This window comes from Poecilia formosa, unplaced genomic scaffold (assembly GCF_000485575.1).
Source record: "Poecilia formosa unplaced genomic scaffold, Poecilia_formosa-5.1.2 Scaffold9, whole genome shotgun sequence".
Taxonomy (NCBI): domain Eukaryota; kingdom Metazoa; phylum Chordata; class Actinopteri; order Cyprinodontiformes; family Poeciliidae; genus Poecilia; species Poecilia formosa.
This window is the reverse complement of record NW_006799948.1, coordinates 4,076,535-4,092,201: the sequence shown is the minus strand read 5'-3', so window position 1 is coordinate 4,092,201 and position 15,667 is coordinate 4,076,535. Positions and strand designations below refer to the sequence as shown.

At 41.2% G+C, this 15,667-nt stretch overlaps 1 protein-coding gene across 1 annotated transcript in view; it reads right to left on the bottom strand.

The window, feature by feature from the left end:
* The window catches only part of pphln1 (periphilin 1), a 67,720-nt gene that overhangs the window by 47,236 nt on the left and 4,817 nt on the right, over positions 1–15,667 (bottom strand). The gene's annotated exons all lie outside the window — the stretch shown is intronic.

Genomic DNA, 15,667 nt, shown 5'->3' with positions numbered 1-15,667 from the left:
GGTTGAAAACCAACTCTGAACACACCATGCTCCCTGTGAAAAACAGTAGCCGTCTCCATGTTTTTCTGTAGTCGGGGAGGCTGGCCAGAGTTGGTTAGATGAGGGTTGGAACCAAATACAGGCTACGATTGGAGGTTGACCTTCCAGCAGCGTAACGATCCTAAAAATGCAGCAAAAGCCACAGTGGAATGACTTCATTTAGAGATGATCATGATCCAACGCCATTGTCCTTACACATTTGCCTTGTATTGTGCAGCTCTAGTAAAGCTCAAACTATAATCATGTGTTAGAATGGCTTAAACCCAAATATCATTAAGAATTTTTAGTAAGACAAGAAATTCACTTCACTCATTTCATCACAAATATGTGAGAAAGGTATCTTTTGCATGGTATTGTAAATGCAGTGCACAATTCCACTTTTAAAGCAAGACTATTTTTTAGTTTTTCTGCCCGTTTCTTGGTAAAACAACATGTTCTGTTGGCCCTATAAAAGTTCTAGGCTGAAGCCTGATGCCATGTTTCAAACACCGTCTCTGACAGATCAATGACTTCGCCGATAATCTATGACTAGGCCACCCAATTCAACACTCCTTGCGCCTCGGCTCCAAGCCGCTCATAAAGTGTAAGTGATGGACCAATAACACAGCCCCCCCTATAGGTGCCCTATCTCTGATATCCCATTGACTACAGCAGATGAGTTTATGCTTATTCCCGTTATGGCGCGGCATACCGTTGTCCATTTATGGCTCCAGAGTTAGTTTGATTCATTACGCCATAAACGTCCCTCATTCATCACTATATATCCATATGAAAGCTTATCAATTACCTTTATTGACCTGTGTGCTTTTAAAGCAACGTGTAGCACTCCGGGTCCCCTCGGGTGGGGGGAGGGGGCTGAACGCAGCCCGATTTTCAATAGTTCATCTTCCAAGGTTTAATTTCCCTGAAACCACATGTTTTTATATCGTGATAAATTTACTCAGATTGGATTTCTTTTGAGCCGTCTCTTTTCCCGCTCCGAGAGAAACTAAAATAAATACGTGACCTCCAGCTCTCGGAGCGGGTCGAGTGGAAGATGCTCGGGGGAAAAAAAAAACAAAAAAAAAAACAGGAACGTTGTACAACTGCTGAACGCAAGTGTGTAAGTGCGTGTCCGCGTGCGTGTGTGTGTTTGTGATGGACAAAAGGAAGAAATAATGCGAAGGGGGGGTGGAATCCAGGTGAGGTTGGCCATTTTTCGGCATTGTCAGTGGAGAGCAAGGATGAGCGAATAGCGGGAGGACGGAGAAAAGGCTGATGGGGAGTGTTAGTGATGAAAGAAAGAGGCTGTCGTAGCCGATACAGCAATTAAGGTGCTTTGTGGCTTCGGAGCTCGATCTTTCGGAGGCTGACTGAAAACAGAGTTGAGCTCTCAAAATTATATCATCAAAAGGAAAAAGAGAAACAGGCCTTTCTCTCTAGCTCTCTTTTTTTTTTTTTGGTAGGGGGAGCAAACACGTAATGTGTTCTTTGATGGCACAGTGTAAAGCCACCACTGTCGCAAAGATGGTCCCATTCATGGCACAAAAACAACCGCGGAGAAAAAGAGAGGTCCTTGTAGAGAAACAGACTTCGTCTCTGTGGTGAATTACAGGCGGATGAGTGCAGCATCATCAGGCTGCTTTAATGTTAAGGTGGAAATTTTCCCATTACTGCGTTAGTGTTAAGATATAACAAAAAGAATACGCGCTTTCCTTTCAGATGTAAAGTAAATGGGCAATCATTCTGTTCTAACAACATCTCACGGCTTCTGATGATCAATTCAACAGCTTCTTATTACCATTTCTACTACTTTTGCTGTCCGGTTGTGTTCAAAAACAAATACTTCATGTTTAGTCACAAAATACGGAGGTGAGCCTCATACATCGTCAGCTGGCAAAGGAGGTATGTTGAACCTTGGTCTGGTGAAAAAAGCCGTCTTCTGCCATGGTTGCCTCCATTTTCATGTCAAGAAATCTATAACCAAAAAAAATAATAAAATAAAACAGGTACTACAAGGCAGTGGAGCTGTTTAAAATCATTTTAAATAGCTAATGTATAGCATAATTGTCAACTCCAAATGCATAAACTTTCCTCTTAGAATAACGCTGCAATGATACAATAAAATAAAATAAAAAAATTCTCAACGTTTCTAGAAAGACAAGAAAAAACAAATACAGACTGGTCTCCATGGTTTCATCACACTGTCATTATTTCATAAAAATAATATTAATTAGGACAATAGCAGCTCTGCCTGAGATCCAATTGTTCCTCGAACTCAAATAAGGTTTTAATGACTCACTTCTGGCCTATAAGACAATAAATTACCAATCAAACTGCGTCGAAACCATTTCACTCAGCGAACTTGGCGTGTAAGCAATATTTGTAGTGTTTGCTTTTTTTTTCCCATGTGCACTTTCATGTTTCCCATAAAAGAAAAAAAATTAAAAAAAAAAAGAAAAACATGACACCTGCCCAATTTCTGACAGCACAAGCCTCATACAGGCTCAGGTAAAGGACACGCAACCCACACATAACTCTGCAAATGCGAGCATGTTTGTCACACTGTATGCCTCGAGATCGCACAGTGGGGGGGTCATTTACATGCTGTAATAGGGTCTGCATGTCACAAAGCTGGAGGAGATGAGAGGCCCAAACAACCCCCTCCTCCACATCCCAACAAGCAGGATGCCATGTTCTGTACTCATTTTATACATGTTTGCAACTCCTGGGGAAGGTTTGATGCCCGGAGAGACGGAAAGCGCAGCTTTGCTCCCAACTGAAACTGAATTTGCTGCAGCGTTTTTCTCGCAGCGCAAAGACGGACAGAGGAATCGACTGTCGTCACAAGCAGATTGCTTTATTTACCTCCGCCGACTGTTTACTGTGCATGTTTGACAGGCTCTCTCCACCGCAAATGCCACAAGGAGCCGTGCCAGGAGATGCCCATCCAGCTCCGGAAGAAGATCAGCGTTTGCCGTCCTCCCTCTAATGTCTGCCAAAGCCTTAAGTTTTCATTCGACCCCATGCTGCCTCTTCTGCTTTGGTCTCTGACCCAATTTCTCATCCTGATCTGCGGAAGAACTTTTCCATGCAACTCTAAACACACACACACACACACAAAAAAAAAAAAACCCTAATTTGCACATTGATCAGAGAGTATTTGGGATCTTTACTTGGAGGAATGCAGCGTTTTCAAAAAAGTCAGATTCTCGTCACGTTTTGCGAGAATTGTTGGCGTCAAGGACTTAAGCCGCTCTGCCTTACTCCACTCCACAAGCCGTTCGTGTTTAGAAATCAGGTTGTTACAATGCGACAAACATTTCCAAGCCCATGAAGCACAAAGTTAAGTACTTTCGAGTATGCCGGGTTGCAGAGATGCAACAAAATTAAGGTTGGAAAAGGTTGGGTGTGTTTTGAGGGGCCGTATCTGATAAACAGGAAAACATGCAAGTGGGGAAAAAGGACAGACCTTCCTTTATGTTACGTTCAGACTACGAGGGTCCTACTGATACATGTGAGCAACAAAACCTCTTAAAATCAGGAAGCAGGTACCATAAATTGGTGACTATGTGTTGTCTGCAGATTCTCATGGACTATAGTTTTCTAGAATAGAAATATGTTAAAGGGTCAATCATTGAGCTGCAGAGCCACAATTCCCCCAGACAGTGACTAAAGTAAGCTGATTTATATATTTTTTAACACTTTATTATTTTACTACCAAAGTTCAAAGCTCTGCTACAGCTCCACCACCTTCTGTGTTATCCAATACTATTCTTGGCCAGTGGGATTATTTGAGGCTCCAAGAATTGATAAAAAAAAAAAGAAGAAGAAGAATTTAACAGGGGACAAAGCTTTTCCCTAACAAGCCATTTTGCTGTAAGACCAGCTCCCAGTTCGGGTTTAAAAGTCAAAAGTCCACTTTACTCATAAAACTTTACCTTTTGATGAAACTTAAACTTACAACTCACTTGGGGGACCATTATGGTGCTGTTGGTCCAGAGTGACAGGATTACAATCGTACATTCCCCGTGTATTCTTCTCATCCACTCTCTGTATGTCATTATCTTTCTGGGTCTCTCATCCAGAGTTTGGTTTTTATTTTATTTTCTGTCTCTCCATGTACCTTTCTGAAGATATTTCTGTTCCTGAGTTGTATTTTTCCAAGATTTGCTGCCAGCTTGACGGCATGCTAGGATTTTTTTTCTTTTCTTATTGTTTGTTGCTGTCTGTCTCTCTCTTGCCATTTTTTTTTCTCCCCTCCTTTTCCTGTCGCCTTACCCTCAGCGGTTGAGGCGGATGCCCCCCCCCCCTCGCTGAGTTTACTTTTCTTGGCAATTTCCTAAAGAGTTTTTGTTTCCTCCTCCTTTTCCGTCAAAGGAAACTTTCTGTCTTCTTTTGTAGACCAATTTCAATGACATTTTTATTGATAAATTAATTTTGTGCTCAGATAAAAAAAATGTTCTTTTTTATGTCACATCACCCCCTCCAAGCCTGACCTTTAAAATTCACACAGGTTCCCATCACTCCTCGAATCCTCCCTTAACTTAACTCTATGCTCTCCCTCTGACCCCTCTGTGACCCCTTTGCATCAGTACCTGATGCTGGACTAAACAATCACAAGCCTGTTTCGGTTTTAGTGAAACATTTTCATCTCTTGCATCATTTAGAGTGCAACGTCAACATTAAAATTGCTTCTTTTTTTCATTTCAGAGAGAGCTGGTGTTCATGCCCACCCCCTTTTAATGCCACCCTGGGCAGCTGCCCATGCTGCACCACTAATCCCCTACTTAAGCCACACCTTTCAGCCAAACAGACAGTGACAGTTGGTTTGTCATTACAGAGCCACGGAGGGAGCTCAGCGTTCGTGATGACGGGGTTAGGGCTTCGAACTCAGATCGACATGATGCAACCGAACAGAAAGTGGAAGCAAACAGCAGAACTTTCCAGCCATCTACGTTCTTGTGTGTCATTGTAAACAAGTGGATGGCTCGGGTATAAATTTGCATGCATGTGTCTTTCAATATGTGTATGTGTATACATACACACACACACACACTCTTGCATCACCGGTGCTCTAGCTGTTCTACAGATGTGAAAGAAACTTGAAGCCAAAGCAAAGAGGCTGCTGAGATGGGAGAATCTGTCATCAGAAATGAGTGAACCTGCTGCTTTGATATTTCTGCCTCTCTGGACCCCTCCTCTGCTGCCTCTCCCCCCGAGTTTCCTTTTCTTTTCCTTTTTTTTATCCTCATAGCACAACAATAGATTCCCCGTTACTGCCCTCACCGTCCGCTCTGGAGATATTGGCCCCCAGAGTGAGACGACTCCGAAAAGATGTCAGGCTCCCTGTGTGTGTGTGTGTGTAGTCATGTGAGTATTTATCCATTTGTGCAAACAAATGTCATAGAAAGCAGATGTGCTTTCATAGTCACTCGAAGTGTGTGGGTGTGCGTGTGTGTGCGCGCGCTCATTGGGACGGCTGGGAGGTTTCATTGTAAGCTTATCTTCTCCTTTCCCCACTTTTTACGCTCTTCTCAACACACCTTTTTCCTCTCTCTCTCTCTCTCTCTCTCTCTCTCTCTCTCACACACACACGCACGCACGCACACACACACACACACACACACACCCCCTCTCCCTTCCCTTGTGGGCTTTTCAATTAGGTAATTACAGTGGCAGTGAATAGAGCCTGTCTGGACACTGGCGCTCCATTGTAGAGGCACCTGTCCCCCCGTAGACAGCAATTACCTGCCAGGCTGGAGGGGAGTTGGAGGCTATTGTCTGCGTGCGTACGTTCGTGTGTGTTTGCAAGTGTGTCGTTTCTCGCGACACGTCTCATCTGTGTATGTATTTGCGTCAACACACAGGTCTGTTTGTGCTCACACATGTTTAGGCTCTAAAGACTCCATTGTGTGTTTGCCCAAGACGCTTTCCATATTTATATCCTGCAATAAAGGAAGTTTGGGGATGTAATTTTATCTGAGCTCATGCTTGCCCAGGCAACCATCAGCTTTATCTTTAATTATAAATATTCCACAATGCCAGCGAGACTTCGGGTGGTATGTGATCAGTGTGCAGCGGGAGGTCAGCTGCAGGATTTTTTTTTTTTTTTGCCTGCAGGGCACACCGCTCACATAGCTACCACCTACGAGCAACACATTAAAAAAGCGCTATTTAAACATTTTGTTAATATTTTTGGCAATTTAGCGAGTCGTAGCAGCAATTAAATGCAAAAAAAAAAAAAAAAAAAATTTAGCGAGTCGTAGCAGCAATTAAATGCAAAAAAAAAAAAAGAAATCCATTAAGAGAAGCTATTGAGTTATTAAAGCATGGGGCTTGAGAAGGAGTTAACAGCTTGAACTCAAATTTACATCCATAGTAGTTCATCAATTTAAACGGAGTGTTTTTTTTTTTAATACATTTACTTTTTTAGAACTACAAAGCAATAGCAATTTCTGGGTCCAACATGATTCTGCAGAATACCAGCCAATAGACAGCTAAGCAAAAGTCTGCTTTTTTAACATGTAGTGCTGTAAAACTAAAATCTTGTCATGCAAATTTCTTCTGTTTTTTGCCTTTTCAAAAGAGAAATTTTAATATCAAAGATAGGTGGCTAACAACTGGTTGTGCCAAAATCGGAACCAACGTCTGCCATCAAGCGTTTACTGTAGCAAAATGTACCTAAAAATGTTAGATACTTTTAGAATTGTTCTGTTGTGGAAATTAAAATAAACTATTACATCAAAAAACTGAAATACTGCTAAAATCTGCATCTTGTTTTGTTACATATGCACCTAATGGCATACGCTGGTTCATATTAGCTAAAGTTAAAAATGTGAAGCGAAACTCACAGTAGCATTCCTGGATGTTTTAAAGGTTATTTTTTTTATTAAAGTCCTGTTTAGGCATGAATCATCGTAATAATCTGTTAGTATTATGACTATCCTCAAAAACATAAAACCAACAACAAAAAAAACAAAAAAACAATTGAATCTTTTTACCACTTTCACACTAGCACGAGTCATAATTCTAACACCATTCCCAACAGTTGACTTCCTTCTTTAAAGCAAGAAGAGCATTAGCTTTTGTTCAGCCAGCTGACCAGCAGGGTGCAACAACAGATTGAGGGGGGGTCTTATTGTGCTATTCTACTCTCACATCCTCAGAGTGGCATTTGTTTTCCTTGGTGGTGACCTGCTGTCAAGAGCGGAAATGAGGACGACTGTAGATGTTGGCTTCTAAGATAGTGCTAAGATGGTTTCCACTGTTTATATTAATTCATATTAAGGTATTAAGTGTTTTTAGATGAGGATTTTGTAGATTTTAGCTTTTAGCTATTCACCGATTACCATGAATAGCTAAGATAGCTAATCCCAGTGAACACCGGGGGATCCACTGTATATAAAATATGCTTAAATACTGCTTTGAAAACACTTTCCAATACAAAAAAAAACAAAACAAAAAAAAAACATGTATTAAATTACACCTCTAACTACTTGTCTACTCATGCAGCAGCAGCACTCAGGCAGCAGAAGTGTGTTTGTCCAAATTACACCCTGATGGATCTTGCGCTGCTGTGTTGCTCCCCAGTGTGTTAATTCACACTTGGGTTCGTTTTATAGTGAGCCTATTGATCTGCCTGGCCACACATGAAAAGCCCGAAAAGCTCTGCTAAAGCAAAGCAAAATGTCTACTTTCAAAAAACAGCAACGGAAGGGCAGCAGAGTGATTCTCTCCCATTTCAGAGCGCAAAACCCCCATCAGCGGGGGGATTTTCCCCCAAAAGTCTTTGTCGCCAAACGAAGATTTTGAAATGTTCATTAAGTGAACAGGTTGTGAGCATTTTTCATTAGTTCATGCTCATAACACACATGAGCGCGTCACGTTTTAATGACGCGTCTCTGTGAAAAGTCGTTTGCAGCCGGAGTTGAGGCGACACAGCATGAAGATTTACCGTCAGACGTGTTCCATCGCCGGCTGCTTTGTGGTTGTTAAAATGACATTGATGAGAACAACCACCCCTGGCTGTGGTCCAAGCTATGGCAGCCCGGTGGGTGCTTATCAGCGGTGTTTATCGAGCTTTTGCTCTCCCCGTTGTTCCGAGTGGAGGAAGCGAGGCAGGATATGAGGCTGACGGTTCGGATCAGTCACCGATAAGCGCCGCGCCGGACTAACGACGCTTCCTAACGAAAGGAAATCTGACAAGGCATATAATTAGAAAAATCATAAATCATGCCCCTCAAAGATGGATTCAGGCTGTGTGAAGGTGGAGGAGGAAGTGAAATATAATTTCATGTCTCTTGCCAGTTCAAAATGTTTTTTTTTTTTTTTTCTCTCTTTAAAGCTTATGTTGGCAAGTCTCCATCAGACTGCTTGATTTTTATTTTCCAGATTATTTTGAAGTTGACCACCATTGCCCCTCTGCACTTCGGCATACTTTGTTTTTATCCTCTGCTCCAAAGTCCTCCTGGCACCCATCAATCTTCACTGCTACTAGCATTTAATCTTCCCCTCAACTCGGATGGCATTTGCTCCACCATCCTTTTGGCCTTCCTATCCCAGGCTTCTCGTGACCACTGCAAAAACGAGATGCAACTGATCGCAGCCGTTACCTCCGTCAAGAGGTTTAATTTATTGCTTCTTCCAACAGCAAAGTGGAGTCACTCTATAGGGCGTTTGAATAAATCAGCAAGATTAGGACAGTGATTTATGCACAGACTATTTACCTTTCATGATCAATTAATTGCTACGTGTAAGATTAAGTGTTTGGCCCAGATTTGATGCATTGCTGGCACTTCCATTTCTTTAGACCGTTTTAATTTGCACTTGATCAGATGGGGAGTGGGACTCTCCCCCAGCAACACGCTTGTTCACTCCACGGGGTCCGAGTACTCCGTCCTTTTAGTACGTGCAGATAAATTTGACCCGAAGACGTACTGCAGCGCGTTATGAACATCTGGTAATAAATTAGCTTCTGCTTGTTTGAGCTGCCAGCGTCGAACCCATAAGACGCCGAAAACGCGTCGACAAATTTTAAAGCGGCTGGTATCACTCACGGACGCGGCCTTGCTCCACGGTGACAGCTTAATCTCAGGGCCAAGACTACGCATCAGCCGTTATCAAAATTTAAGGTTTTAATCAGCGCTGGCTATCATAACTGGATGACGGCTGAAATAGGACTCCCACTTGCGGAGAGAGTCTTTTTTTTTTTTTTATGGTGACACTCAATCAGAACAGAATGAAACACTTTGAAAACACAACTTTACTGTCACTTTGCTGCGAGTTACGATTGGAAGTTGCCAACATCATCTACGTTAGGATGGTGTTTGTGTTTACGTTCCCCTTTGGGGGGAGAAAAAGCACACAAATATGATATTTATGAATGTAATTATTATTATTATTTTCATTAGGCTTCGACAGTCTACTGCTGGGCGTGCGTCATTTATGATCGTCTCCAAGTTTCCATTTTTTGGCTGATGACTTCGTTGAAAACGGGCTCAGTCCAGAGCGTCTTTTCGAAGCAAAATTTTAATTAAATCATAAATTGAATCTCACCAAAGAAGAAAATGAAATTCCCTGAAAAAGTGGGGGGGTTGCGGTGAGGGGTGGGGAGTCTCCAGCTATCTTGAGGAACATTAGGCTAATGGCTGAACTCTGTCCAACCCTGTAACACACATTTTATTGCAGTGGATCTTAAATTAATTTAGCATTTTGAGTTATTAACCTCCTAATTAATGAATCCTTCTGAACACGGGACCTCTCATTGGATAGCCAGAGAACGGAGGGTGTCACTGTAGAAAGATTAAGAAGTTATCATTCAGGATGACCTTGAGGATGTTATCACAGATTGGTTATTGCTGAGATTCCTCCTGGTCCACCATCGAACCTCAGTTGTGGACGTTCATTTCTTTATCCTTCCGTCTCGGTGTGTAGCCATGTCTCAATTAGCTGTTGACAATGTGAGCAACTTATCTTCTCCACATCCTGGTGAACTGTTTCCCAGCTCACGAGGTTTCTATACAGTCTACAAAAGTATGGAATTTGATCTCAGGTTTCACCCAAGTCTGGATAAGTATGGGAGTATGAAACTAAAAATATTTCTGGAGTTCAACTCCCCTATCATTGTCCTAATGTGTCCTCCTTGTTCCTCCCTTCTCTTTGTCCCCTTTTCACATAGCTACTATACAAGTTTATTAAAACTTTTATTTGTAAATTGTGTCCCAACTCAGGTTGCAGTCAAGATACAAAAATTAATGGATTTGTAGTGACAGGAAAATATATCTGACCATCATTTGGTTTATATACAGATTTGGATTTGGACATAATTTGGTTGATGGGTAGACCAGTTATGTGAAAATATTTCATTTTGGCAAGGTGCTGCAACGTCTGGATTAGGAACAGTTGGAGAATAAGTGACGGCATCGCAAGTGTCTAAAGGACGTTGCAGACGGTTTCTTGAGCAACTGACAGCACGTCGTAGTGGCGAGTGAAGTGACAAATATCAAAAGACATTTTGGATATTTTACAGTGAATTACCAGACTTTGACAGCCTGGCAGGAATTAGAGTCTTTGCCTTTTTATGTTTTGTGTTTGAATGTATTTTTGTACATGTACATTTTCAAAAAAAAGCAATCGGCATCCAAATGCTCGCAGCGTCACCAGTCCCTTTCTTGTGTGCTTGGAGCAGACACTCGGATATAGATTGTTGAGATCTACAGCTCTACAGAGAAGTAATTACAGCTTCTAATTGCATCAACTCGGAGCTCTCCTGGGAGCAACACAGCTCCAAAACAAAGACGAGATTAATAATGAAATGATGAGACATGAACTATCAGAGGATGATGCTCTGGGAGGGGAAGCTGCAAATTTAAAGATGTGGACAAGCGAGGCCTTAATCACTTTATCTGATTGGTATTTGGAGTCATGAATCTCAATTAGCAGGCCTTTAGGATCGTTTCTTGGCATCTACGCCGAGTCCATCTCCATGACTGGATGTTCGCCATTCATCAGGCAGAGTTACTGTGATGCATTAATGGGCAAGCGATGCGAGTCGACAAACTTTAACCGTATATCTGCGAAACACAAACATCCGCTTCTTTATGTTTTTGCATCGGCTCATTAGATTCAGTTTCTCCTTTTCTCAGGTTGCCGTTTTGTCTCAAAACTGACAATGTCCTTTTTGTCTCCACATGCTCACCGACGTTGCCAGGTCTTTGTCTACCGTAATTACTGCCAAGTAGGAGAAATTGGGCTTTTTACCAACACCTCCTTCACTCAGCAAACCATATCTTTCATCTTTATTAACGCAGCTTTACAAAACGGTCGCCTTTGTACCTGCTCAGGCTATTTTTAATTGCTAAGAAACCAAACTATCTGGGTTATCTGTGGATAAGCAGTTTAACTCTCTCATTTAAGTTTTCTTCACAAGTTTTGTTAGAATGTGGTTTGGGCTTGTATAATTAACCAATTTCATGTAAAAAGCATTCATAGTCATTGAACGTTTCTCAAAGTCAGGAATAAATACGAACATGAAAATTTAGTTTGCCACTATCCATGCAGGAGTTACGGTAAACTTGTGCAACAAGACGCTCTTCAAAGATTGGATCGAAGCTTAACTTTTTTGGCCCACTTGCAAAAAAGTCGCAAGTAGTGTAAAATTAACAGTACTGGAAATGGTGGTGTAAAATTAACACTGCACATGACCTTGAGTAAATAATCAGGATGGCGATGGCATCGTGCTGTGAAGATGCGTTTATTCAGTACCAGCTCAGAGTTCACAGGAAACAGAGGGCAATACTGGAAGAAAAGCGGCTACACTCCAAAAAAAAAAAAACAATGGATAGCATAGCAACCCTAAAGATGGAACCAGAGATGCAGTGGAACAATTTAATTTTATCCAATTGAACTTTTTAGAAAAATGGAAGATTTCAGTTTTTAGACACCCTAAGAGAACTGTAGTTACAAAGCATGAATCTGGATTCACACTTTTTTCAGATAAATCTTTAACCTTATCCAGCTTAATTATCTACCCTTCTGTTTTGGTCAATCACATAAAATCCTAAGCAAAGATATTAAATCTTGTGATAGCAATGTGACACAATGTCAAAATGTTCAACCGGTATTAATAACTTAAACAGCATCTACTGTCACTAAGCAGGCAATGCTCTTGAAAAGTGGAATCAAGGAATAACAGAACTGGTTTTATCATTATTTCCATTCTAGTCCCCCCCTTTTTTTTTCGCTCTCTAGATGAATTAAATTGCATGAAGCTCCTTGCACAGCGCCTCCCTGACATCACCTGGGGTAATTCTGAGGGAATGCTAATCTGCGATTCAGTTTGATAATATGCCTATGAAATATTCACACCTCTCTGCTTCTCTCAGCATTGATTTCAGCATCCTGTGAGCGGCTTCTTTGTGGAACGCATGTCTGATATTGGCGGAGGCTCCGCGGAGGAGTGTGTGTGTGTGTGTGGAGATGACATGTGGGAATCACTTAGACGAGTATCCTACTTGACAGTTGCTCTCCACCAGCCAATGCCTCTCACCTAAGGCACAGGCACCGACATCCTTCAAAAGCGGTCTGCCTGTCGTTCGCCGCTAATTGATTTGTCCTTGGATAGAGGTGTCTGCGGAACACTTTTAGGAGGATATGCATTTTGACAAACGTGCTGCGAAAAACCATGTACTGAACAAAAAAGAAAAAAAAAGGGGACGGGACCTCGACAACACAATGCTTTCGAGCATTTTGAGGTGAATTATTAGCTTTGTGATGTGTTGGATTGTTCCATCGAGCTTCTTCATAAAGTGGAATGGGAGCAACTTAACAGCGAATCTGGTTGTTATGAATTGCACACTCATTATGCTCATCTTAATGGGTTTCACTTCCTCAAATTTATGTTGATGTTCCAATTTAGTTCAGCTTCATTTGACATGTGCATGTCAGATTTAGAGGTGTGATATTGTATGTCATGTAGTAAGGCTGACAAGTAAAAAAAAAAGTTGACATGAGTTATAAAAACAATGGAGTGGTGAAGGAAAAAAGACGAGAGAAAAACAGTGGCTAGCTACTGAGATGTGCACTCTATGCACATTTTGAAATTTTGTTTTGTTTTTTCTTGTCTTGAAAGTTTACAGCCTAAGTGTAAATTAAATGAGACCAGAATACCAGTGAGCATATCTGTAAATAAATAAATAAATAAAAATTGAATTTGATGTTGTTTGTTCTGTTAGGTTACCATGTTTGGAACTTCTTTGCTTTTTTTCTTCCATCTTTCTACTTTTTGCTGTGATTGAAATTCAGTAAAAACCCTCTGTGGGTTGCATCTTTAGTCAAAATTAGTTATGCTAAAAATATTTGAGCTGTTTAATAAAAAACTCGACGTAATTTCAGGTATTTGACATTTTCCAAACATGTCAAGACAGACCGCACTACCACCAAAAAAAATGCAAATTTTAGGAAGGCAAAATGGTGTTAAAAAAAAAAGATGAAACAATCAGCTGGTTATTATTATAAATGACCGCCATTTAAAAAAGCACCAATAAATTTCGCCGATTATACAACATTTGTTTATTTAGCTTCTAGCATTGGCTAATATGTGCTGGTAAGCTGTCTTGCCACTGGGTTGATTCTCTACAATGACTCAGAATATGAAAGATAACCTACTGTTTACTGGACACCTTTATAGTTAAGAACTAATACAGCGCAGATTGGTTCACTTGCGGAAAGACGGGGGGAAACGCCATTAAACTGATACTGTAATAGCACTTACAGAGCCTTGTTTTTAATCGAGTAATATTCGTGAAGGAATTCACGCAAGACCGGGAAAGGAAAAGGCAACACACAGGTGGAAGTGACCCTCTATGACTTGTGAATACGGATTCAGAAACAGCTACTGTCCGAACCACCCAACATGCCTGAAGCACCTACATGAATACGTTGTCTTTTCTGACACCGAAAGCATCGCGTTTCTTTGGGAGCGTGACCGCGGAGGGTACAATGAATGCAGAAATCGGGCAATTATTCAACAAGACGACGCACGAAGCCTCGAGCTGAATTGTTGTAGCCTTTTGAGCTCGAGTTCACTCATCACAGGGGGATTTGCTTAAGAGATTCGTCTCTCTCTGAATAATAACTGCATACCTTATGGCCCCTCCTTCCAAAAAAGAAAAGAAAAAACAAGAATGCTTTAATATCTTTCAGTTCTCTCGTATTATAAAGCTGAGTCAGACGGGTTTGTTTAGCAGTTTGTCTTGTCTGCTTTACGCCGCGTGATCCGTCATTGTCAGAGCACGTCTAAAAACACTTTTCTATTCAATATTAATGCATCAGCTTTCAGCGTGAAAAAGAGGATATTTTAGGGTAATAATAAACAAAAGTTGACCTCTAAATATGAGAAGCATCTCGATACAAGAGCCATAACAATGCAACACTCTGCTCTGCTTATTACCATGTACAGTAGCTCCCAGTGCGATATGCTCTTTTTCTCTCTCCCCCAGCTGTCTGGGATGGCAGAGGAGGCTTCACACAGGACCAGTAATTGGTGTGGCTCCGAGGATCTATTCCCCGGTGTTTACGCCGAACAAGGAGAGCGGCTAATGTTATCGGTGTCGGAAAAGGTTAAATGCCTACGCTGGCATTAAAATGTAATTAACGTGGAGAAATGAAAAAGTATTGCATCTCGAGCTAAGATATATATATTTTAATATTCCCCAACTCCGATAACAACAAGCTCTGGAGATCATTACGAGACATACTCTCTGACATTGGGTTCTGTTTCAAATAATGCTTTCTGCACAAAATCACTGCGTACTGGAGCATGGGTCTACGTGGAAACGAAGCAAACATTACTCTCGGGCACAGGCCCATAAAGATGCAAGTTTAATTATTTGATTGTGGTGAAGCCGAGTTTCCTGTATACCTGATAACGGAATGAATGTCTGTTGTTGAATGTCTGATTCCTGTGAAGCTTCGGGCTAGAGGGGCTGATTAGCCATTTGCATTTAAATTATGTGTCGACACATGATGCGGACATATGGCTCAGGTGATTCTGAGGTAAGGGGGAAGCCGAGATGGAAGGAGACAGACGGTACAGCTTTAAAAGCAAAAGAAATAAATAAAAAAATTTAATCCCCCACCTCTTCTTTCCTTAGGTGACCCTTCCCTCCATTGCCAATGAAGGATTGAAGGATTAAAGGTCTTAGCTCAACTGTACTTTATTGCTTGTTAACAGGGAATCAGCACCCTGAGGAAAATTCTCAGGTTATTGTATAGGAGATTTAGGAAGGTGAATGAGTGGATTACCTTATAATGGAGGGCCCAACAGGGAAGGAACGGTGTTACTAGACAACAAATAAGAAATAACTACAAATAAGTGGAATTATTTCATTTGTTTCTTTTTTTTGACACACAGAATAATGAGATGGCATGTAGTTTTATTTTTGTCGTGGCTCTTTGGGTGTAGCTTAATGTGCGACTTCAGCACCAATGAACCCAACTCCAGAGATTTGTGACATTGGTGAAATCAGCGTTTGCTAATTTTAACAACTCAACAGAGAATTTCTTTCTTTCTTCTCGAAGCAACAACAAATGTGAGAAATGGAATCATGCAAACACGGCAGGGAAAAATTGAGGTGAAATTTTGGGG